The 25,417-nt window shown below is 39.0% G+C and overlaps 1 pseudogene; it reads left to right on the forward strand.

Moving 5' to 3' along the window:
- Positions 1–18,554: 18,554 nt before the first annotated feature.
- Positions 18,555–20,074, forward strand: LOC149144525 (putative pentatricopeptide repeat-containing protein At3g23330 pseudogene; annotated as a pseudogene).
- The last annotated feature ends 5,343 nt before the right edge of the window (positions 20,075–25,417 follow it).

The following is a 25,417-nucleotide window of genomic DNA, read 5'->3' on the forward strand; positions in this document are numbered from 1 at the left end:
CCCTACCGTCGATGCTAAACTCTGCGTGTGCCTGCAGCTGTCAACACCGTATTCTTCAGAAAGCCCTGCATCTCCATTGGCCATATCACAACCCTCGGGCTTACTCCTTGAGCATAGATAATGAAGAGTTCCATAGCGGTGGGAAGGCACAACAACTTAAGCGCAGCTCGTTCAGTGGATGCCCCCTGTGATTTATAAGTGTTTCGAAATTCAAATTCGTTGGCTCCCACCTTTTCTAGTGCCCTCATGTTAAGCCTGCGCAGATCGTTCCAGATCTGGCTCGTACCCTGTCTCTTAATTTCCCGCCGCCCACTCCCTTTTGCCATAACTCAAACATCTTGTCATGAATAGTGATAGCAACGGTCACCTCTCTGCTTGTCAGCGCAGTAACGCAACCCTTTCCGTGCAACCGCAACCCTTGTGATAGACCAAATCTACGTGCACCCCGGTGGTCATGCAGCTCCCCCCCAAATTGCTTTATCATCTTGTGCTCTCTTTCAACTGGCTGGAGCAGTGAGACTGTCCTTTGGTCGATTAGTCAGGCGGTTGGCCCACCCGTGTAGAGCTTCAGGCGACTACCATTTACTCTTCCTGGGAAGGGGTTTCCCTTGAGCTTGGAAAGTTGGACCGCGCCTCCATCTGTAACTTCTTTGACTACATAGGGACCCAACCAATGCATTCAGAGCTTGCTAGGAAATTTCTCGAACTTGCTGTCATATAGTAATATTAGATCATTCTCCACGAAAGTGCGCACCTTGATATGGTGATCGTGCCACGCTTTCTCTTGTTGTTTCTGTACTTGCTGATGGTATCTAGCCAAAAATTGTTCCTCCTCAAGTTCCTCCAATTGTGCGAGCTGTTCCTCCAAAGCCCTGCGGTCTGCCATGCCTGTTATTGTTGCGATTCGCAAACTAGGTACAATGTATTCCATGGGCATGACAACTTCCTTGCCATAGACTAACCAGAAAGGTGTCTGGCTCGTCAACTTCTTGCACGTGGTATGCCCATAGCACAACAGGGATGCGCAAGTCCCAATCGTTTCATTGTGCATTACAGACCTTGGTCAACACAGTCTCCAAAATTTTGTTGAACGCTTCGACAGTCCCATTCGCTTGCGGATGGTATGGCGTACTCTGTTGATGATATATCTGGAATTCCTCAATGAGCGTGCTGATCGTTTCATTCAGAAAATTTGTTCCCTGGTGGCTCATTAGAATTTTGGGACATCCAAACCGTGTCAACACATTCTCAAACAAAAATTTTACAGTTGTAGCAGTCGTGTAGTCCTTAACCGGCTGTGCTTCTACCCACCAGGTCAAGTATTCTGTCGTGGTGATCATATAGTGCGTGCTCGTCTTCCCTTGAGGTGAAATAGGTCCCACAAAGTCAATTGCCCACTTCTCGAACGGTTGCAGCGTCATCTATGGCTTGAGCGGCATTTCATCGCTCCGCGATGGTTTCCCAGTTCGTTGACATACGTCGCAGGCCCGACAGTATGCTTTCAAGTCTTGATGTAGAGTTGGCCACCGTAGTCCTACGCAAAGAATCTTCTATGCTGTGGCGCAACCTGCATAATGTCCTCCAACAACCCTCCCCCCCCATGTGCTTTGGCCAGGATTATGTCCTTGATCGAATTCAGGTACATATCTGCGTAATATTTCGTCGTTGCCCATTTTGTAGAGGTGCCCTACAATAACAGTAAAATCTGTTGCACATATCACCAATTCTTTCTTTTGTTGAATGGAATATCCCTGTGGCGCGGTTCATGTGGTTAAGAAGTGGATTATATCCTCAAAATGGCCATCCACGATGCACACCGCATACAACTGTGCATCTAGTAGTCTTTCCTCTAAGTTTGTGGGCTCTTCGTCATTCTTAATTCAGGACAGGTGATCTGGGCCCGCATTTAGATGTCCCGGCTTTACGAGAACTTCAAAGTCATATTCTTGAAATAATAGTAACCACCTACAAATGTGCCCCCCCAACACAGGCTTATTCACTAGGTCTTTTAGTGTAGAGTGGTCAGTATATAGCTTAAAGTGTCCTCCGAGCAGATAGTGGCGGTATTTTTGGAGCGCGTATACCATTGGTAATCCCTCTCACTCAGTAGTGGAGTAATTCTTCTTAGATTTTGATAATCTTTGACTTGCGAACGCAATCGGGTGATCAATTCCCTCCACTCCTTCTTGAGTGAGTACTGCACCCAACATGATACACGACGCGTCGACATGCACGTGAAATTCGATGTCCCATTTCAGAAAGACCTTTATAGGGGTTGATGCCATCTTTTCCTTAAGCATTTCCAGACTTTTGTTGCATTCCTCATTCTAGTAATAAGTAGCATCCTTCTTCAACAACTGTTCCATTGGTGTCGTGATCTGTGCGTAGTTTTTTATGAACTTCCGATAGTAACCAGTGTGTCCCAGTGTGGTGTGTAGTTGTTTGACACTTCACGGCGCTTGTAGATTGAGTATGACAACGATCTTCATCGGATCCACCATCAGACCTTGCTTACAAACCACATGGCCAAGCAGGTTCCCGAAGGGGATGAGGAAAGTACACTTCTTTAGGTTTAGCGTAATCTGGTGCCGTCGGCAAGTATCCAACATTAACTGTGAGCTCGCGGTACGTTTCTTAACTAGCTCGAATATGGTCCAATCATCAAGATATGCCTCTAAGAACTTGTGTATAAATTCCTTGAATGCAGCTACCACAACGCGGGAGAATGTCGCCGGCGTGTTCTTTAGTCCAAAGGGCATCACCATATACTGAAAATAGCCCCATTTGATGGTGAAAGTTGTCTTACTCTTGTCCACTGGCGCGATCTTGATCTGGTGGTACCCCGAGAAATCGTCCGTGAAGGAGTAGGCTTCCTGTCCACCCACATTTTCCAGTACTTTGTCTGTAAATGGCGTCAGAAATGGATCGTTAACACATGCATCATTGAGCTTCCTGAGATCCACGTAGATGCGAATTTCACCCTTCTGTTTCTTCTCCTGCACAACCATAGGACTTACCCAGTCGGACTCCTCTACTGGTTCAATTATTCTTGCTGCAAGAATCTTGTCCAACTCTTCACACCTTCGCTTTGTATTTTGGATTCAACCGGTAAGGCCGCTGCTTAACTGGCTTTGCATCCGGCTTCAAGGTTATCTTCATCATTCCCAGGTCACCGAGGATCCCTTTTAACTCCGTGATTTTTGTTGGGAATAAATCTTGATATTCTCGAAGCAATTGACGACCTTTTCCACTGTGGCATCGTCCCAATAGTCCCCAAGCGTTGCATACTTCGACTGTTCCTCCATTCCAATGTTTACTTGTTTCGTTTTCAGTGGCGGTGATGTTTGGATCCTCGATTGCTGGTCTGCGCACCTCGTGACTCCCCTCTGTTTCCAGAATATTGATGTTTCTAGGGTCATCCTCATCATCTTCTACCTGCACATTGTAACATTCCAGGGCTTGGCTCAGCTGTCGCGACCAGTCTGGCTGCACGATTTCTTCTAGTTCCAGTGGTATTTTGAAAATAATGGCCTTCACAACCTGCAACGCATCGTCCACAGTATCCATCCATTGATCTTCAAAGAGGAATGTTGACAAAACCCTTCACGCAACATATCCCACTCGCCTGTGCCATGTCGAAGCTCTATTTTAGTATACCAGTTCCTTGGAATGACATCCAGGGTATGATAAAATAAGTGTACCCACTCTGGTTGAGGCTCTTCTCCATAGGCTTGGACCCATCGGTAAGGTGCATGCGTGAATCATCATCACGTCCATCGTATTTCTCAGTTATTCGTAGTTCTGACCTCCCAAATCTTATCTGCATCATGCGCTTGCAGCCGCGCCAATCTTTGAAGGTTCCTTCATGTGTGCCCCACCATCGCATAGGTGTCGCGCGCAATGCCCATCTCAACGCATCAAACCGTTGGTGCTCTGGTACTGTGCTTTCAAACTTGGTCAAGAATTCATCTACTGCTGTCAGCCCATCATACATCGGCAGTTCGCGATCCTGAGCTCTAACGCAATACAATGATTTAGTCATCATATTACAGTGTAACGTGGTTACTCTGTTCAACCGGTTATGCCATCGCTTGTCTTCTTCATCTGAATCTTCAGTGCAGGACTCTGCATGGCCCCACGAGATTCTCCCTTCCTCCGTTGGCTTGACCCACTCTTGATTTCGTGTAGAAATTTTGTAGATACAATCTAATTCATCGTCACTCCCTTCGTTGCGCACGGGTTCAGTGTAACGCATTCCTTCAGCCGGATCTAGCGAATGACTACGCGGAGCGACTTCTTCTCAAATATCATTTTCTGCTTCTTTAAATTAATAACCCCATTCATATCGGTGGCCCAGTCTATCCCTAACAACGCAGGGTAAGGGCTACTTTCATCCACAATTTCTATTACTTCAAAGTTCGTCCGGGTGCTCGCGCCTTCTATATCTACCGTAATTCCTTGCAGTCTTCCCATGGGCAGGATCTTCTGTTGGTTCACCATCTGCAATTGAATAGGAGACCATTGTAGTGTGGGCTTGCCCATGCGCTCCCAAGTCTGTTTAGGTAGTACATTTGCATCTGAGCCCAAGTCCAGAATGATCTAATCCATCTCATAGTCGCCAATCTGCCGTTAATCGCATTTCCCGCCCAGTCCGCGACACATGTTTTCCCAATTTTCGGACCACGCGAGGTTCACTCGACCCTGCGCACCTATTTATCAATTCTTGCAAGCCCTTAACTGCCCTATTGTCGTGAAGCAATTTCATGCATGTCTCTAAAAAGGTAGTTAGCATCGAGGGATCCCTTTCCGGCTCGGGTTGATCCCTACTACCTAGGGTAGAGACCTCCGCGAAGCTCTCCCTAGCTTCCAGACATGTCTCCTTGTGAACCCCTGTGTCTTCCTTGGTTAGTTTCCCCTTATCCTCTCCTGTGACCGTGCCACTTCTGAGCACCATGTTTACATTGGGGTCTTCCTCACGCAGTTCAGACCTCATCATCTGGACGTTCTGTGTCGTCGTAGGTTGTGCTACCCTTTTCTCACGAATCTGCACTATCAGTGTGGGGCAATCTATCAGTTCATGATCGAATTGCTCGCAGTAAGGGCACGATATTCTGGTTGGGTTGGTACAGTCCCGTGCGTAGTGTCCTGGTCCTCCACAGTTGTAACAGATTAGCTGCCCGCAACCCCTTCCTAGCCCCATTCCTCCCCGTCCTCGTCCACATCCCTGGAACCCACCGCGCACTATCGCCGCGACTAGATCCTAACCTCGCGCTTCAGTCTGCATTCTGTAGGCAGGTGACTGGTCCATCAATAATTGATAACTACAACAGTCTCGCTCCTCATGGCCCACCGATCTGCAAAAGTTGCAAAATAGCTGCTGGGGGTCTGGTTAAATTTTGGCAGTAGATGACAGTTGTCCGTGTTGTGCTTTCCTCCCACCTAACAGATTGTGCACCAGAGCGAGGGTTTCATGCTTGGCCCTGCTTGTGCCTCTGGTCACAACGATGTTGGTCCCCCCCGTTGCTACATAGTTCACAAATACCGGATAGTGATCTTTATCATGACCCTGGCTTCTACACTTTATTCACCACACTTCTTCCCGCTTCTAGGTAGGGTGCCTGTTCTTGTTTTAACTTCTGCATTTCTAAACACAAGTTTTGTATTTGCGCGTGGATTTGTTGAACTCCCAACCCTGGATCCTGTATCGGAGTTTCGTGCAACCTCATCACTGTCTCTAATGCTTCAGCCTGGGTTGAGATCTTTTGCTATGACGGAGTCGTCCTCAGATGTGGTGTCAATGACGCCACAAACCACGCGCAGTGTTGTGCATTCGACAATGTCATGTTTGCTTCGCGGATTGTACTTTTCAATCTCTGATCTAGATCCCACGGAGTTTCACCAGGCATCATCGCGATCTCTTTGAACCCTATGATCGACTGCGTTTCTGATTTCGGCCAACTAAATTCTTTTTTCAATTCGGCCCGGATCTCCGCTGTCCCTGCATTCGGGTGATCGCTTGAGTACTTTATATACCATGTCAGCGCTCAGTCCTGCAACGCGCTAACTAAGGTAGCTTTTTTATGTTATCGTTCGTAACTCCGTGTGCTTCCCATACCGCCGTTACCACGAACCAAAATTGTTCTGGATCTTCGCTTCCTGCTCCTTTGAATACCAGTAACTGGATCGCACTCATCATTTTTAACCTCTGGTCAGTGTACTATGAACTCGTACCACTCCTGATCCAATCAATCCTCAAACTCTTTCTTCCGTAGGGTTCCAACATTCTGAGATCAGACATCCCTTAGGCAGATCTCGCCCAGCAACGGAACCATTTGTTAGCTTAGTGGGCCCTGACCCAGGTTCGGAAGAGTTATTTAGCCAAACAAATTCTACAACTACCGACCCTTTCGGCAATAGACTACGGAGCGCGGACTGAGGTCTCACTTGAGGTAGCAGGGGAGGGTGCTGGAACCAGGTTTCCACACCCTTGGGATGTCTTGATGTGGTCTAGAGGGTTCGTGCGTCGTTCTGTGGCCTCGCGCCACTCTACTTTCGCGTAGATCCGGAACAAGGCAATTCCTTAATACTTATTATTAATGAGTTGTTATAGATCAGATCTACTTTTTACGGTCTTTAAGCAAACATTTAATAGAGATAACCAATGCGCGCACCCAGAAAAGTTATAGATTTGCATAAACTCATAACATAAGCATAAGCGTACAGATCAAATAGATATATCAATCATAAATTAACCAGATCCACAATATTTCAGATTCAACACAGTATTTCAGAACCAACTTATCTTTATTCAACTCTTTCACCAATACATCTAGATCTTCCCTGCACACTCAGCTGCAGGGGTCCGCGCACTGTTGGGTAGCGGAGGTCCTGCGAAACAGTTTTGGGGCTGAGAGCCTATAAGTTAGGATAAAAATATTGTAAAAACTCTGAAATATGCGGAACGTGAAATGTAAAAGGTCGAGTCAAAGGGTTGTCCGCCCAATAAATAATATAGAATAATAGGGAGTAATTCGGCCTACCCATGGTCCGCAGAACATGGTAATGTATAAATAGAGTGAGGCTCTATGGTTAGAGTAGCTAGTTTTTTAGGAGAAATTATTTGAATTGTAATGGGTTCATTAGCTAAGTAGTTTTGGAGCATTTGTAAGTCCGAGTGGAGGGTGTTGGGTAGTAGATAGAGGCTTTGCAGCTGTGTGTGTAGAGGCCTGGTAGAGTCCGCAGCTGTGTGCGCGGACCCCTGCAGTTGAGTGCACAGGGTCGATCTGGTTATATTGACGGAAGAAGTTGAACAAAGATAAGTTGATTCTAAATTACTGTGTCAAAGCTGAACTATTGTGGATCTGATTGATTTATGGTTAATATTTCTGTTGAATCTATCTGCATATGCTTATGTTCTGGGTTAATGCAAATCTTTATCTCTTTTGAATGCGCGCACTGGTTATATTAATTAAATGTTTGCTTAAAGATTGTCATAAGTAGATCTGACCTATAATAATTCATTAAGTAATTAGTATCAAAGAATAGCCCTGGTCCGGATCTACGCGGAAGTAGAGCAGCGCGAGGCTACATAATGGTGAACGAAACCTCCAGATCACATCTAGACATCCCAAGGGTGCGGAAACCTGGTTCCAGCACCCTCCTCTGCTACCTCGGGTGAGACCTTAGTTCGCGCTCCGTGGGCTGTTGCCGAAAGGGCCGGTAGCTTCAGGATTTGTTTGGCTAAATAACTCTTCCGAACCTGGGTTAGGCCCCTCTAAGCCAACACGCACACAGTTGCGGACTCTACCAGGCCTTTGCGCACACAGTTGTAGAGCCTCTATCTACCCACCAACACCCTTGACTCAGACTTACAGACGCAGAATATACTATCTTCACAAACCCATAGCACTAAGATTCATTCAAACCCAAAAACTGCCTTCTACCCTTAGAGCCTCACTCTATTTATACATTCCCATGGTCCGCGGACCATGGGCAGGCCGACTTACTTCCTATTATTCTATATTATTTCTTGGGTGGACAACCCTTTGACTCGACCTATTACATTTCGCACTCTGCATATTTTGGAGTTTTACAATATTTTCATCCTAACTTATAGGCTTTAAGCCCCAAAACTGTTACGTGGGACCTCCGCTACCCAACAATTCTCAATGTTGTGCATGAAATGAATAGATAAAGGGAGTTATCTTAACCTATACCATATGATATCTAGTAATTATGATGTGATCATGATTTCTTTATGCTAATGTTTATATGCATATATGTATGTATGTACGTTGTTATCTGACAAGGTCATTAAGGATCATGATTGTTTTATGTTAATGTTTATATGTATACATGTATGTATGTATGTCGTTGTCTAACAAGGTCACTAGGGATCATTCTTGTGGAGGAATGATTGCTTATGCATGTGAATGACATGAATAGATTCTTGGTTTATGAGGAATCAAGTGGGAAGAGTAGTCATGGCAAATTTATGAGGTCAGTATCTTGTGGATATGAATTGATATTGTATGCTTGTAGTATGCCTATGTTTATGTTATGAAAGGTATCACTGAAGGATACACCAACGTAATGAAAAAAATGTGCTTTGCGGCACACTAAGATAAGCATGGATGACATAGAGACACTAGAAGAAAGGTTGCTTGGTAGAGACAGTGTGGTTTTGGATGTGTGGTAACATTGTTGTGCATATATTGTATATGTTGTACAAGTTGCATCTGTGATGTTGTGCACACGCAGTGGTGTTTACATAGTGTGTGTACATGTTGTTTATGCAATGTTAGGTACATGGTGGTACAGATAGTGTTGTGTACATATTGTACTATACACATGATGGATATGTGGTGTTGTGTGCATATGACACTATGTACATGTTGTATATGCAATGATATGTACATATGGCGTTTTGTGCATGTTGTACATGTGCACGGGGGCTTCACTGAGGAACCAATATGAAATCACGTGCGTTCATATTGGGGCATAAAAAGTAAGAAAAACATAAAATAATATATTGAATATATAACAAGGGTTAGAGGGGTTTTCTATGTTATATAATAATATATATACTAGCATTTGCACCAGATGTTGCAAAGGAAACGTCGTAAGGCATAAATTGAGGAACAATCATGACATGTAAATGGTCATTGAAAATAAGAATTAATAAAGAAGATTGCATGCAAAAGTGGAAGATAAAGCTAAATGATTTACATTATCTGAATTTTATAGATAGTATAATGTTTGTAACAAAGATTGGCTCTTGATCTTCTAAGATGTTTTTTTAAGTTTCAATAAAAAATTACAAGTAGTAGATTATAATGGATGACACTTTCAATTCGCCACATAGTATCTCTCCAAAAAAACATCCCTACAAAAAGGAGATGTTGTACAATACCTCTTGTCCATCTTTGTTAGGTCATTATGTTCACGCAATGACGTATAATGATTGCGCTTTTACAAAGTTTACTTTAGGGTTAAAGGACTTCGTACCAATTTTTTTGCTGATGTATGGCCGCTAGCACTAGGGCTACAAAGCCTAATACCATACATCCGTCATCCTGTTATGTCCCCTTCGTTGGCATTTACAGTTTCTAGATGTAGATTTTGACTTAATGAAGACGAAAAACATTTGATATCGTCAATCGACATAGAACATAGAACCTGCACTAAAACTATATTATTCATTTCAATCGAGATTTAATAATTTACAATTACCATTATTATTTTTTTTTTATCTCGGCACAAATCAATCTCTACTTCAGTATTGTGTTCGGTTGTTAGTTTGTCGGCGTTAAAATGTCGGTCCCCGCATGTCGAGTTCTCTGTCGTGCAGAGGTTTTGTTTGAAAGGTTTGGCTTCCAAATTATTTAAATATTTGTTTACAAACATATTTAAATCTATTAAACATTAGAGTTATATTGTGTTATTTCAAATATATATATTAAATTTTGAAATTATCGAAAGAATAGATTTAAATGTTTTTGGGTTTCATGTAAGCGAAGTCGAAAACTTTGTCCATATTGTCATTCATGTTAACTAATATTATAATATTTCTAATAAAGGTTACAAAGGTATTTTTAGAATGGGTTCTTCATTGCCTTTGCACGTCCACAAATTTTGTAGAAATTTTCTACAGGCAATTTTTTAAAAAGATAAAGAATTTGTGTGGGGCAATTCAGAAAGACTTGAACTTCAAATATTTCCGAGTATTTCTATATTTCCCACTTATATTGAGATATTGTAAAATCGCAATATTGTGTTATATTATTTTGATTTAAAATTTATAATTAAAATATTAATTATAATCATTAATTAAAAAGTTTACTAAATACTATTTTAAAATTATTATTATTATTTTTAAACAAAAATCAAGTGGTGCAATATCCAAAAAACAAACGTAGTGACATTGCCACAACGTGGCTCTTGTTATCTAAAGTAGTCATTTTCTAAGTTAGCAAGCAATAGTAATGTGGTGTAAAGAAACACAATAATGGTACGAAGGTATGTTTACTGTACAAATTTGGATTGTATTCAAGCTCTATGGGAGTTCATGTTGAATAAAAAGCCATAAAAAAGAATTATTTTCTTCCTTTTCCACTACATTGTTGATTATTAAAGGAGATTCATATCATCTACACCAATCTCTACATCATTGGATGTTGAATCTTGATCACTAAGAAGGGTAGGCCTTTCAAGTGTTATTTCTAAGTTGCAAGATCAATAACAACTTTTCTATTCTGCAATGAGTGAGGCCTAATCAAAACAATGTACCTCATGTGAAATATTTGCAATGGTTCTCTCCTTTTTATGAGATAAGGTTGATTTGAAAAGAAAGACAACCACATCACTTCCATGAAATGATTGAATGGATCTAAAGCCTCCATATTTTATCCCTTCACATCTTTTGCATCAGGCAACAATCATGACTTTTTTCATGACACAAATGTCAGTTCCTTATCAAAAACTATAAAACTCTTATTACCATGGAAAAATGTGTTTAATATATGGGATTTTTTTAAACAACCTTCAATGAAGACATGATTGCACTTAGTCCATTAAGAAGAAAAACCTAAATAAAAGATGGTGAAACTCAAATTTTATTTATTTATTTTACCAATCTAGGATGGAGAGTATTGCATTTGAACCCTGATTTGTAGAAGCAAAGGACTTTTTTATTTTAACTAAAACTAAGATAGAATTATGATTGGCAATATTATACACATTTTTGGTTTTCCATGACTTTGTGAGAAGCCCCTTGCATTGAAACCTAGTTAGCCAAATTTTATCAAGCAATAAACAACCAAATAATTCCTTATCACTACCATACCGATATTGATTGCTAACACTAAGGTGAGCATTTCAATGCTTCCATCTTTTTGGGTAACCAATAGAAATGCAATAGCTCAATGAAGTTGCCAACGAGTATGTTGGTCTACAAATATTAAGTATCACTCCACACACTTCTAACATGTTCTTTGTAGATGTCCATCTTTAGTAGAACTATATATTTTCCAAACTGATCTTATAGTTGAGACTTTACTAGAAGAAAATATTTGTAAACAAATTTACAATCATACTCAATCAAAAGGATGATTAGTATGTGTGTGAAGACCATGCAAATTTTGCAACACTTGAAAATCTCCATTCACTATAATGTTCCACGGTATTCAATTTTGCCAAACTTAAATAGTTCCCAAACATTAGTTTACAATTAGTTGCAAGTTTATTCTCTAAAAAATATACTTGTCAATTTAGAAGAAATAATGTGAAGGGTCATTTCTTCAAATGACAAATTGATCATTGCGAGGAAATAACTACAACTTTGTTGTTTCAAAAAGAACTCACGATGTTTAATTTGAACATGTCTTACATGTCTTTTTGGTATTTATTTATAATTTTATTTTATTTTTATTTATTTATTATTATTATTATTATTATTATTATTATCTTCGAAAAAACAAACATTCAGATTTGATATTTCATAGAAGAAATCAGAATACATGCTTACATGTCTTTTCGAAACTTGGAGAGGACATAGGTTTCAACTGCCGTCAACCCAAAAAGGCTTCAAGGGTAATCTACAACAAAATATTATAGTCATCTTTGGGCAATTTTTGCTCTGGCTTCACCAAATAACACCACAAAATTACATTATGATCTTTTCTTGATGATTTGATATTCACCCTATGAGTGACATCAGTTGAAGATTTATTAAACAAAGGTATTACAGACTCATGTGCTGGTGTGTGTTCTGTGTTATTTAAGCAACGGATCGATCAGATTGCCAACACACAGACATTTAAATGGAAAGACAGCAGAGAAATACAGTAAGCAAACATAAAGACACAAGAATTTTAATAAGGAGTTCACCCTATTCTCCAGGGCTACGTCTCCGGTCCAGCTTTCAGTGGTGGCCTTGTTTTATTGTGCCTTTAAGCAGAGAATTACAATACAGGGACTCAATGTGAGTTCTCCTGAAGCAGGTGATTCCAAATCCTTCTAAAACGCGACGTATTCCTTCGTCGATTCCACTTCCTCCATCGGGCGTGATCTCAGCCGTCCGATCTGGGTCCCCCAAATCCAATGTCATACGCACGTTCCGCGCTGTTGACTTTCTCGACCGATAGCACGCGATCAACGACAGTTTTCTCTCACCTCCGCTTGCCACGCGTTGATCGTTGAGTGGGGTCGCTCCACTTCCATCCAAAACTGCTTACCATTTGAGGGTGCCCCGATCAATACTGTCAATTTCCAGAGCGCAGGTCCCACCTTTGTCCTTTTAGTTTTGTTTTCCTTTTCGCCCGCGGTTCTCTGGTTCCCCACGCGACCGAGTGCTCGAGGCTCCTCCATTTCGGCCCGTTCACCCAGCGATGCGCGATCTAGGCGAACCTCAAAAACCTCCTTATTTTCCCGATCCGGGCCTCCCAGGGCTACTTTGACCTCCCGTGCGGTCTCCATGGGCCTTAGTCAGCGCGCTTTGACCGAGGTCCTCGTCGTTCCACACTAGCTGCCATCGCCCTGGTTCAGGGTGTTTTTGATCGCTGTTTTGGAATTTTTAGAGATTTGTCCCGACCTGATACAGTCATAGTTCTTTGATAGTTCTTGATGGATCTAATTCGGATCACTTGAACTAAGGGCTTTTCATAGAACATTCAAAATCATTCAGTTTGAGACAATTTACTAGTCTGTTTTTTGGAATTCAATATAAAATTTGAATAGATTTTGTAAGGATAACTTCATCCTTGAATTCTTGTTTCAACTAGTTCCTTCCTACACTGATAGTGCTTCCGCAGATAATCGCACTTTAAATTTTCATTCTTTTTTAGCAATACGAGTGTAAGAAATCTCTTTGAAAACTTCCTTCTTAGCTCTTAACAAGGATGGAATTTGACAGGCAAATTTTTAATCATGGGGTGATTTTCCCATCAAATACGGTTTAAAATTTTGTAAAAATGTCAAGATCTTTCCTTGAAATTGTGAAGACGGGTTAGAGAAATGTGAAAACCGTCAAATTTGACCAGTGGGTCTATTTTGAAATTCCAACCCTGGCTCTGAAAAACATAATGAAATTAGCATCAGATTTTTTATATAGCTTCTTCCATTCTCCCAATACATAATAGTTTAGAATCCCCATAACTTTGATACAGTCAATACCTTTTTCAACTGCCCATTTTAGAAGTTACCATAAAGCCTAGATCTCAGCGTTGTTATTTGTCCCCTGACTTGCTGCATTCTTGAAAATAATATAATGAGTTCCCCTTAAATGTAACATGTCACCAGCTCCACATCTACCTGGAGTTCCATGACAGGCTCCATCTAAAAAAACCGAAGCCTTATTTTCGTTGATCTATGGAGCTTTCAAAATTCTTGGTGACAAAACGTTTTCAAGTTTTCTGTATAGCATATCCAATTTGATGGCATACCTGTTTAGCTGGACTATCTTTGTCTTGGGATATTCTAGCAAGCCAAATCCCTCACAAAACAAAGCATGGGAGGCTCCCATGAACACAACTACTAATTTATCTCTGGTACCAATTTTCAGAGCAGATTAACAACATTTCTCCTCACCAGTCATTTTTCCCATTTGATCTCTTTATTGGTTCACTCCAAACTTTCCTAACATATGAATGGTGCACAAATAAATGATCCACAACAATATGCAATTAAATGATCCACAATTTCCTCGTTGCTTTTGCCAATTATGCATATTCCAGGTCCATACCAAATTTCTCATCAATCTAGAGATTTAGAATGTTTAACAAGTCAACAATTTTCTTACAATTGGACTCTAACAGAAAATATTTTAACACTCAGATGGAAATTTAGTACCTACTTTCTAGTATATACTTTGTTGCTTGGAATGTTTTGCAAAAAACTTCTGATGAAAAGCAAGCTGAGAAAGAAATCGGAACATAGACAAACTGTGAAGTGATAAACTTTTCCTTTGAGCTAATAGTAGAAGTAAATGCGTATATTAATTGATCCTCATATTCATCCATATATCTCTTAATGCCAGGATGCACCTAATTTCACAAGTGGTGGCTTACAATATAGACAAATTAGTAAGCTCCATGCATGCAGGGTGAAGGATTCTTTAATTCAAATGGGAAAAACAACTGAAGTGTGTGTTTGTGCATATCAAGGCAATGCTGGAGACATGCGTTATGGAGATCATCTAAATTGTCGGGTGAAGGATGTTGAACAATCATGGGTCGATAATCCAGGAGGTGAGATACTTACTCTTCCTATCCATGTTGTATCCATGATTAGTGTCATCCCTCGGGAGATGAGAAAAAAATTAAGTGTGATGAGCATATTGAGGAGGAAAAAAACTTTGAAATCAATTTCAATAAAGGCATTAGGCCTATTAAGAGCATCCACACCAAAAAAAACATGTTTAAAAGGACAATTAACATATGAAGGAAATTAGACCTAAAGACCTGAAGAACAAAACCCATCTCATCCATAGCAAACCAACAATGAATTATTTCAGAGACTGAAAACTAGAAAACAGTTTCATTGAATTGGAAGGGAAGGGAAACCCAGCTTACTTGAGCTCAACAAAACTAATGAAGAAGGTAGCATTGGGAGGAAGAGAATTGCCAAGTGGCATAACGATTGAGTTAGGCTGCTTTTCAATCGCCTTGAGGGACTTAAAGAAGGTGCCACCTAATGTAACTCCCAGGAAAATGTTGAACATGATAAAGTAAAAAAACTTTCTAGAGGAAGCTCTCATTGCATGGATTTATCATGTTGAAATCAAAGAACATGTTGCTTTTTGCACAAACAAGATTGCATGTGTGTGCCAAGCTATGCTTAATGGGCTTCACGAGCAGACATAGATGCTCTGGATGTGAGGAAGGTGACATTCGAGGTGAGAGGTATGGAATGTGTTTCTTGTGCAAGAGCCATAAAAAAAGCTCTAAAAGGCCTTCCCGAGATTAAAGATGCAACTGTGGCAGAAATCGAAGGCAAAATGCAAGGATGACATGAAAACTCTTTTTTTTTTATCGTCCTCATCCATGTGTGTGCCAAGATGTGCTTCTTGGGCTTCACGAGTAGGGATAGATTCTTTGGATGTGAGGAAGGCGACATTCTAGGTTAGAGACATGGAATGTGCTTCTTGTGCAGGAGCCATAGAAAAAGCTCTCAAAGGCCTTCCCGAGATTAAAGAAAATTGAAGGTAAGAAAAAGAAAACACAGGAAGGAACCCTTACCTATAAATGGCACGACAACAACTGTTTCCTCACATCCAGGAGCTAAATGCATTCATGAAAAAACACCAAGCAAGCACAGTCGGTTATGTACCCTCACCCGTTGGAGAAAAAGGTGGTCAAATTATTTGGAGAGGGAATCATCCATACCCAATCAAGCCAAATGGTTTTTGTTACAATGTCCCTCACATCTTACCAGAAAACGTAGGAGAAAAAAGGATTTAGACCGTGAACAATTTGAATACGAGACTAGGCTTGGTCTTACCATGAATATGCAAAAAATGGAGAAACCTTAACAGCGTAGGTGGTTACCCTAACCACCAAGGGAATCATTCCCACCTCGAGCATGATCATTACCGCAGTTTTAATGGTAAACAAATATTTGCCAAACCATACAAATGTGGAGATATCCGACGACAAACAATTTTTTAATCGTCTAACATGTAGTCCAAGGGTGCAGACTGGTACACGATGGAAGTTGGGGGAGTTGTTTTCAAAGGGGAACGCTTTACGTCATAATGAATGTTATAAATAATAATGAGGAACTTATTAGAATTGGAATAATCTCAAATCCCTGTGAAATTGGTGCATAGGGAGCCATGTGGCACGAATCGAAGTTTTTAAATTTATTAAAAGTAATGGACCATTTTTCTAAATAGAATTTTCTTATATTAAATGAATGTTATAAATAATAATGAGGAACTGATTAGAATTGGAGTAATCTCAAATCCCTAGGAAATTGGTGGGCAGGTGACACGAATATAATTTTTTAAATTTATTAGAAGTCAATGCAACCTAATAAACTCTGTAATACACTACAGTCATTGATAAGAATTAAGACTGAGCATATTCCCTTAAAATCAATCTAAGTCCTCAATTAAAAAACATCAACAAACCCCTTCCATCTAAAGTTCATATCTTTACGCCTGTGAACTAATTAAAAATAACTTTTATATTTTATATTCACATAATATTTACGCCGTAAGGCATTTCCCTTTGAAATAAACTCTCCTCTGATCCTCGCTGTCCTGGCTATACACCATCAGATTAAGTGTTAGACGATTGAAACAATTTCCTTAGTTAATCTTATAACTAACTCGTTACCCCTCAACTGACTCACTCATTAATCCCATAACCTAATTGATTCCAAAGACCAGGCTATGCCTCTGAAAGCGAAAGGTTATGATCCATTTGCACTAAACAAGGGTTTGAGCCACCTTGCTTTAGTATGCAAATGCTTCATCCACAGGAGACATTGGTGGAAAAATCCGTTCACATTGTTGAGATTGAAGAGCCTCCTTCTCTCTTTCTTTTGTAGGAAACAATCGCCCTTCTTATTTCTTCAACAAGGATGAAAAGCGAAAGTAAGTTTTGATCAAAGGGAATGCCAGAACAATGGAGTTGTTCCTGCGCAACTATAGTTCCTTGGTTAAAGATGGGATCTGGTAACATTTTAAAGATATTTTCTTCCATTTGAACGACTTGTTTTCAATTCCTTTCACGCTTTGACGATGCTGGAAATAAATGTCTTATGAACTAGGTATATCGTAATGATTCCTACTATCTCTGCTAAAGCCTAAAAGTTAGAAATACATCTGTTGCTCATAGCTCATTTGTGGTTATTTTTCAGTGTTTCCAGATATTTCAATTTTTAGGTAGTTGCTATTGAACAAAATGCCTTTCACATCCCATAAATAACTCTCCTAGTAAGTGTGAAAACACTTTTGGAGGAACCAAAAACTAACATAACTAGCCAAGGATTTGAAAACCTGTAGAAGGTTTGAGGTTCTCAATGAAAAATGGCTACGATTGGTTGGCTATGTTAGTTGTTAGCTAGGTTAGTGCTGACTATTTACCTTTACTCAGCTGCCTACTTACTTTTACTGTTACCAACAACCCTTCCTTTTGATCAACCGTAGAGATAGGAGAATGCGTGGAAAAGCATATTTTTAATTTGGCCCCTACAAATCCTACCCCCTTTGTACTTCTCTCAAACATATACACCGCAACTGGTAGGTGGGGTGATATTGAAAAGGTTGGGAAATTGATGAAAGACAGAGGCATTAAAAAGACCCCGACATGTAGCTGGATTGAGATCAAGAAGCAGGTGCATGCCTTCCTTGTAGGTGATAAATCACACCCACAATCACACAAAATATATGCAGAGTTGAAGAGATTGTATCAAGAAATGAAGGTGGCAGGGTATGTTCCTGAGACGAAGTTTGTGTTGAATGACATGAAGGAGGAAGAGAAGGAACATATTCTTCTTCACCATAGTCAAAAGCTTGCAATCATATTTGGGCGCCACCTGGAACAACTATCCGAATCATCAAGAATCTTCGAGTGTGTGGTGACTGCAACTCTGCAAGCAAGTTTATCTCAAAGATGGTTGCACGATAAATTATTTTGAAAGCCTTTTGATCAACCGTTATTTACTACCTTCGTGGCAAGTTCATCATCTCCAGGGCACGGGCAACAAGAGAATAACTTGGGCAAGCAGCAAGTTTGAAGAAGGCAGGTCTCCAGTTCACAAGGTTGATGAGGGCAGTGAGTCAAGCGGTAGAAGGCAGGCAACAATCTCGTAGGTATTTTTTTCAGACGACAAAGTTCTCTATTGCAAAAAGATGCTTTTCGGTAAAACCGATGGTTTAGGTTCCCCTTTATCATGTTTTCACACATATTGTTCTAGCCCTTTCTTATCTTAAAAGTTCTCTATGGTGCAATCCTTGAAGACTCCATTGTTCCAGTTGTTTAAAATCTGGCCTGCCATCACACAGTATATATAAATGACATTTTAAGTCATTTTTGAAACTCTTCAAGGAAATGCCTCAACGGAACATAGAGTCATGGAATGGGATGATTGCAGGACTTTCACAGAATGGCCTCGTTGATGATGCCCTGAAATTATTTAAGGAGATACCCCAACCAAATGTTGTCTCATGGAATGGGATGGTTGCAGGATTTGCGCAGAATGGGTTCATTGATGAGGCCCTCAATCTTTTCAAGGAAATGCCTCAGCAAAACATGACCTCCTGGAATGGGATGATTGCTGGATTTGCACAGAACGGGCTTGTTGATGAGGCTGTGAAAGTCTTTGATGAAATACCGCAACAAAATGTGGTTTCATGGGCTGCAATGATTGCAGGATATGTGCAGAATGGACATGGTGAGGAAGCCCTGAAGCTTTTTCAAAGAATGCAATTGGCAGGAGTTAGGCCAGACTTGAAAACTTTTACGAGTATACTGCCAGTGTGTGCCAATTTTGCTGCACTGGAACAGGGTATGGAGATCCATGAAAACATAATTAGATGTGGATTCCAATCTTACACCACTGTCATGAATGTTGTTATAGATATGTATGCAAAATGTGGGAATATAAAGAAGGCATGTGAGCTGTTTAACAAAATGAATCATCGAGATGTTGCCTCATGGACAACCATGATTGTAGGATATGCCATCCATGGGTGTGGCAAAGAAGCCCTTGAACTCTTTGAAAAATGAAACATTAGGGTGTAAAGCCAGACCATATAACATTTGTTCGTGTTTTGTCTGCATGCAGCCATGCAGGTCTAGTGGATGAGGGCTATAAGAACTTCAATTGCATGAAGGAATACTATCACATCACACCTACAATGGGCCATTATGGCTGCATGGTTGACCTTCTAGGCTGTGCTGGGCGTCTAGAGGAAGCACAAAACTTCATCGACAACATGCCTATAAAACCTGATGCGGTTGTCTCGAGTTGTTTGCTTATTGCTTGTAGAATGCATAACAATGTAGAGATAGGAGAATGCGTGGAAAAGCATATTTTTAATTTGGCCCCTACAAATCCTGACCCCTTTGTACTTCTCTCAAACATCTACACCTCAGTTGGTAGGTGGGGTGATATTGCAAAGGTTGAGAAATTGATGAAATACAAAGGCATTAAAAAGACCCCGGCATGTAGCTGGATTGAGATGAAGAAGCAGGTGCATGCCTTCCTTGTAGGTGATAAATCACACCCACAATCACACAAAACATATGCAGTGTTGAAGAGATTGTATCAAGAAATGAAGGTGGCAGGGTATGTTCCTGAGAAGAAGCTTGTGTTGAATGACGTGAAGGAGGAAGAGAAGGAACACATTCTTCTTCACCATAATGAAAAGCTTGCAATCGTATTTGGGCTAATAAACACGCCACCTGGAACAACTATCCGAATCATCAAGAACCTTCGAGTGTGTGGTGACTGCCACTCTGCAAGCAAGTTTATCTCAAAGATGGTTGCACGAGAAATTATTTTGAGAGATCCCAATCGTTATCACCATATTAAGGACGGACAATGTTCTTGTCAGGATTACTGGTGATGATGGATGAAGCAAGCAAAGACCAAAATTTTTCCTTGTACGGACATATTATCTACCTTGCACTAGTAGCAAGGTTGGAGGGCTTCATATTCTTTTATACACATCAAATACATTGGATTGAAGATCCATACATGTTTAAGTATCAATCTTGTATTTTATTGTCACCAATTAAATATATTCATCGGTTTATCATATACATAAAACATTTCATGGGATGATGAGATGCATCTATCATGTTTTTCAATTCTAAAATAAAAAATCTCAATGAGATCTAGTTTTTGGGTGGTTAAAGGAGGGTGTTGTTATTTCCCACCAAAGTTAGTTTGTTTTCTCCTTATAGGGTAATTTTCATCTGCAACGAGCCATTTCATCTGGAGAGGTCGGGTATAGACATCCCTTCACAAGTTGGCCATCTGCAATTCCCATTGTCTTGATGGAAGCATTTCAAACAAAAAATTATTTTATTTAAAAAATTAAAATTCAAAATTTAGGGCTTTTGTATTTTGTAGGGCCTTTCAAATTTCTTTTAGTATATGCTGGTCACATTTGATTCCCAATTTATTTTCTGCGATATATGCTTATATACCTACTATTGATGAAACAAAAATGTACGAAACATATTTTTAAAATATGTATATAGCAGGAGCTTACAATGAGGTAAAATTGGGGTATGTGATCCCCATTAAACATAACTGGTCCATTGTCGTATACATTATAGAGATCACAAAGTTCAAAGATTAAGGCCAAAGGGATAATCATAAAAAACAACAACCAATATTAAATAACTCCAGCACAACCACCATCCATCTCAAGCACCTAGAGGTAACATAGAAGCATAGAGTGGTCATTTATCATCATTATACTTTTAGGACCAACCATCTGTTGCATATGCTAAGAGTATGTGTTTTCTCATAAAAAATCACAGGTTCAAAGTCAGAGGGAGGACCAACCATCTCTTGCATATGCTAAGAGTATGTGTTTCCTCGTAGAAAATCACAGGTTCAAAGTCAAAGGGGGTAGAGTATGTACACCTCTATAATCTTTAGCACTCAAATTGCTGCACAGAGGCAGGTCCCTTGCCCCACAAACAAGGGGTTCTCATACACCAATTCAATATTTGGCTTGGTTGTAACCTTAAAAATAAATTATCAATTTATCATTATTACTAATTATGATATATCTTATTTATTATTGGGAAAAATATGGCTAATAATTTCAGTGGTCACATGGTTAACTTTGCTTGCTTTTCCTGATAGTCACATGGTTAATTTTGTCTCCTTGTCCTGATAGCTTGGTCTGCTTGGTGTCTAGGTGATTGGCCCACTCTCTCCTGACCAAAGAGACCAAAGACAAAGAGGGGCATGGTGATACCCAACTCATACTATAGGACTCTTTGGAACTCCCGTAAGTGGCAGAGGTGGTCTAAATCTATTACCACCTTATTTAGTGTGCTTTATATGTAATGATAAACTTGTGATTGTTGCCACTTTGTCAGTCCAAGTATTTATTATAACATCCTTCCTGTTAAATAAAGTGCCATTAAGGGATTTTCAAGTACAAAACAAAATTTCTGTTGTTATCATCTCTCGTGTTAAGGGTTGAAACTAGAGTGGTTCCAAGGTAATTGAAGAGTGTACATTGTCATCTTATTCACTTGTAATTTGTCATTATAGATACAAGCAGAAGTAAGGGAGAGTGTATACTACCACGTTATTTTAGTGCTCACTAATCACATAGGGGAATCTCTATGCATTGTATGCAAAGTGCGAACTCCAAAGAACAATGCTGGCAAACTACAATAAATGTTCACTGTAATTCAAAATATTGGAGTTGTAAACTGCAATTAAACACACTGGACTACAAAGAAAACTGCACGGTGACACCTAAGGATGGTTTTTACCTTGGCAAGCATGTAAATCCATTTTAAGAACATGAAAACTTGTCAAAGAAAGGAAGATTCCTATACGGAAAAAAAATAAAAAATGAATAATGACAACACTGCCCTATAGCCTATGGCCTATGGCATGTACAAAATTGGCCAAGGGTGAGTACTTCCTGTTGGCCATCTATTCAAGAGATCAAAGAAAATCAAGAGACACAATGAATCAGTGAGATGTAGCAGCCAAATAAATGGTATGTTTATTTCCAAAGTTGTAAGTACAAAGTTTGGGGGAAACTAGCTTCACCTACAAGAACTGCAGGGAGCATCCAACAACTTCTGGAGTGCCTTCTCACAATAGTGTTCAAGGATGCAATGATGTGCACACAATGTAATCTCAAGCTCTCATTGATAGATTATGCACTCACAATCAGTCAAATTGTAAAGGAATAAAAGCAAGGGATTCAAGAAAAATCACTCCTTGAAAAAATAAGATCAAACCTTGATTCACCCAACCTCTTTAGCCTTTATAGAATAGGCATTAGACTCTTAGAGTACAAAAATATCTCAGCTAAGAATAGACATAAGGGATTCAACATACCAAAGATAGCTCCTCCATATAGAGCACATAAGATAAAAGTGAGTATTAAGATAAATTTTCAGACCATTCTGACGACTTCAAAATTTCAGCAACCAGACACCTTTTGCTGCTGCAAAGGGGTGCCTGAATATGTAATCATCCTCATCCTGTCAATCAAATCACTTTATAAAAATAGCAGTTTCTAAAAATAGACATTCTCCAAAATAGCAGGTTGTCCAATTGGTCAGAAATGTTGACCATAACCCTATCTCTCCACTGGGTATCCAAATATACTATCATCTGCAACTAAGAAAGACCAAGTTTCTAAGATAGAAACTCAAAAAACTTGCTGAAACAAAATACAAAAGTGCCCATTTGACTGTCCTCCAAGTCCCTTGCCTGCTTCTCAATCTACATGTGAATTTGATGCATGGGGAAAATGGCTAAAATAGAAAGTTGGAAGGTTGATTTGGAAAATCTGATAATGATACCACAAGATGTTCTATCACCCTGAAATATTGTTTTGAATGTAACTCCTGAAATCTCATACAATACGAGTTTGGAATAAGTTAAGGACAAAACAAGGCTTTGCAACCAAATGAGAACATTAGCATATGAATATTTTGGATAACTCATAATAAAAGATCCCTTGCATTAAAACTATATCTAAACACTATGGAATTAGTGATTTCTTTTTGGTTACAACCAAGTGTTTCTAGGGAATTATAGAGAGGAAAGACGGTGTTAGAGTGCGTAGCATAACTTAGGTTCTTACCCCGGGAGGTTTATATCTTCTTTAAGAAGAGGCTTTTACATGTTTATGAATCTATTGAACATATCAATCCACGCCTTGATAGAAAAGAAAACTTTCAAGATGAACATTATGGGTCTTTTCCATATCTCAAGCATAAGGTGTTACCATTTTTTGATCTTAGTAAATGGTATAAAGCATAAGTTTTTTTATTACTTTATGGGTTTTACCTAAATCTCTTTTAAGTGGTTGGAAGATTCCATATCTCAAGTAAATGGTATAAATCATAAGTTTTTTGTTTTGTTTTGTTTTTTGTTTTTTAACTTTCTCGGTTTTACCTAAATCTCTTTTAAGTGGTTGAAAATTTTTGGCTACTTAAATCTCTTTTAAGTGGTTGGAAGATTTTAGCTACCTTATCAATAAGATATTCATTCCAAATTCCATTATATATGAATGTTTTTTTCCATTACAAAGGCTTAAGATGTTAGTGCAATGTTTTTTTCCATTACAAAGGCTTAAGATGTTAGTGCAATGAGATATATTTAAGCTAATGTAAAAATTCAATAGATCTAGGATGGATTTTTATTTTAAAGATATCAAGGCATACAAATAATTCAAATAATTCAAAAAATAATTCATGGCTCCAATGAATACATCCATGAGTAGAGGTTATCAAGCTCATAATTATCAAGCTCATAGTTTCTGATTAAAGATATCAAGGTCTGCATGACCTAAATGTAAAAGCAAAAATAATTTCCATATCTCAAGCATAAGGTGTTACCCTTTTTTGGTTTAGCTACCTTATCAATAAGACACTCATTCCAAATTCCATTATATATGAATGTTTTTTTCTAGTACAAAGGCTTAAGATGTTAGTGCAATGAGATATATTTAAGCTAATGTAAAAATTCAATAGGTCTAGAATGGATTTTTATTTTAAAGATATCAATGCAAATAATTCAAAAAATAATTCATCGCTCCAATCGAGTATGAATACATCCATGAGTAGAGGTTATCAAGCTCATAGTTTCTGATTAAAGATATCAAGGCCTCCATGACCTAAATGTAAAAGAAAAAATTATTTCATTGTTCCAACTGAGTATGCATTCATCTCACCTTTTGATTGTAAATGAAAAAATATAATTCATCATTCATCTCACCTTTTGATTGTAAATGAAAAAATATAATTCATTGTTCCAACTAAGTATGCATTCATCTCACCTTTTGATTTCACTATATTTTATATTAATAGCCTGAATAAATTTAATATTTTTTTAAGTAATGCTTTGAATATCATGGAAATTAATCAATGCTATAAGATTATCTTAAGTCTTAATCTAAATTTAAATATTTTAAAGAATAGTTATTTTATCTTTTAATTTCATGTATTAGTTCTTTTATATTAAAAAAAATGGGATCCCTTGCATTATTTAATAAATCTATTAAAATACATTTATATTATAATTATTTATTTTCATTCAATTTAATTTTTCGAGTTAAAACAACATGAGAACCTTGATAGAACTTTTCCATGAATAGTGATAAGATCAAAATTTATGGAGCTTGTGTACGGGTAGATTCGATGGAAAAAGTAGCATAGATTGAGACAACAGAGAAAGAGAAAATGAGGATGAAGTGGCAAAATTTCGATGGCAAAAGTAGCCTAGATTGAGACAACAGAGAAAGAGAAAATTTTTGTAATAGTTTCCATTGAGCATGCTAATTTTGATGGAATTGAATGGAGCTCTTGTAACTAGGGGAGAAAATGCTTCAACTTTGTACAACCGAGAACTAATTGAGGAAATCATGATCGGGGAGGACAAGTTAATTCACTTTTCAGGAGTTGAGTTGGGATAAGCTTGTACTATAGTCTTGAGACTAGCAAAGTAATTATATAACATCAATGAACACAATTTCAGGAGTTGAGTTGGGATAAGATTGTACTATAGTCCTGAGAGTAGCAAAGTAATATCAATGAACACAATTCAGAGGGAAAACAAGCAGCAAAGCCAGGTGCAAATACATTGAGTGATTGAGCTGAAAATTCTTACCTTAGCAATTGAGGTGCAAAGTCTAAGTAATATACAAGATCACTAAAGAGAAATGATGTTCAACAAGAAGGCTCCTAAATTA

The sequence above is a fragment of the Pinus tabuliformis genome, chromosome X, assembly GCF_031772625.1.
Source record: "Pinus tabuliformis cultivar Carrire ecotype Pingquan chromosome X, CPIR1, whole genome shotgun sequence".
Lineage (NCBI taxonomy): Eukaryota > Viridiplantae > Streptophyta > Pinopsida > Pinales > Pinaceae > Pinus > Pinus tabuliformis.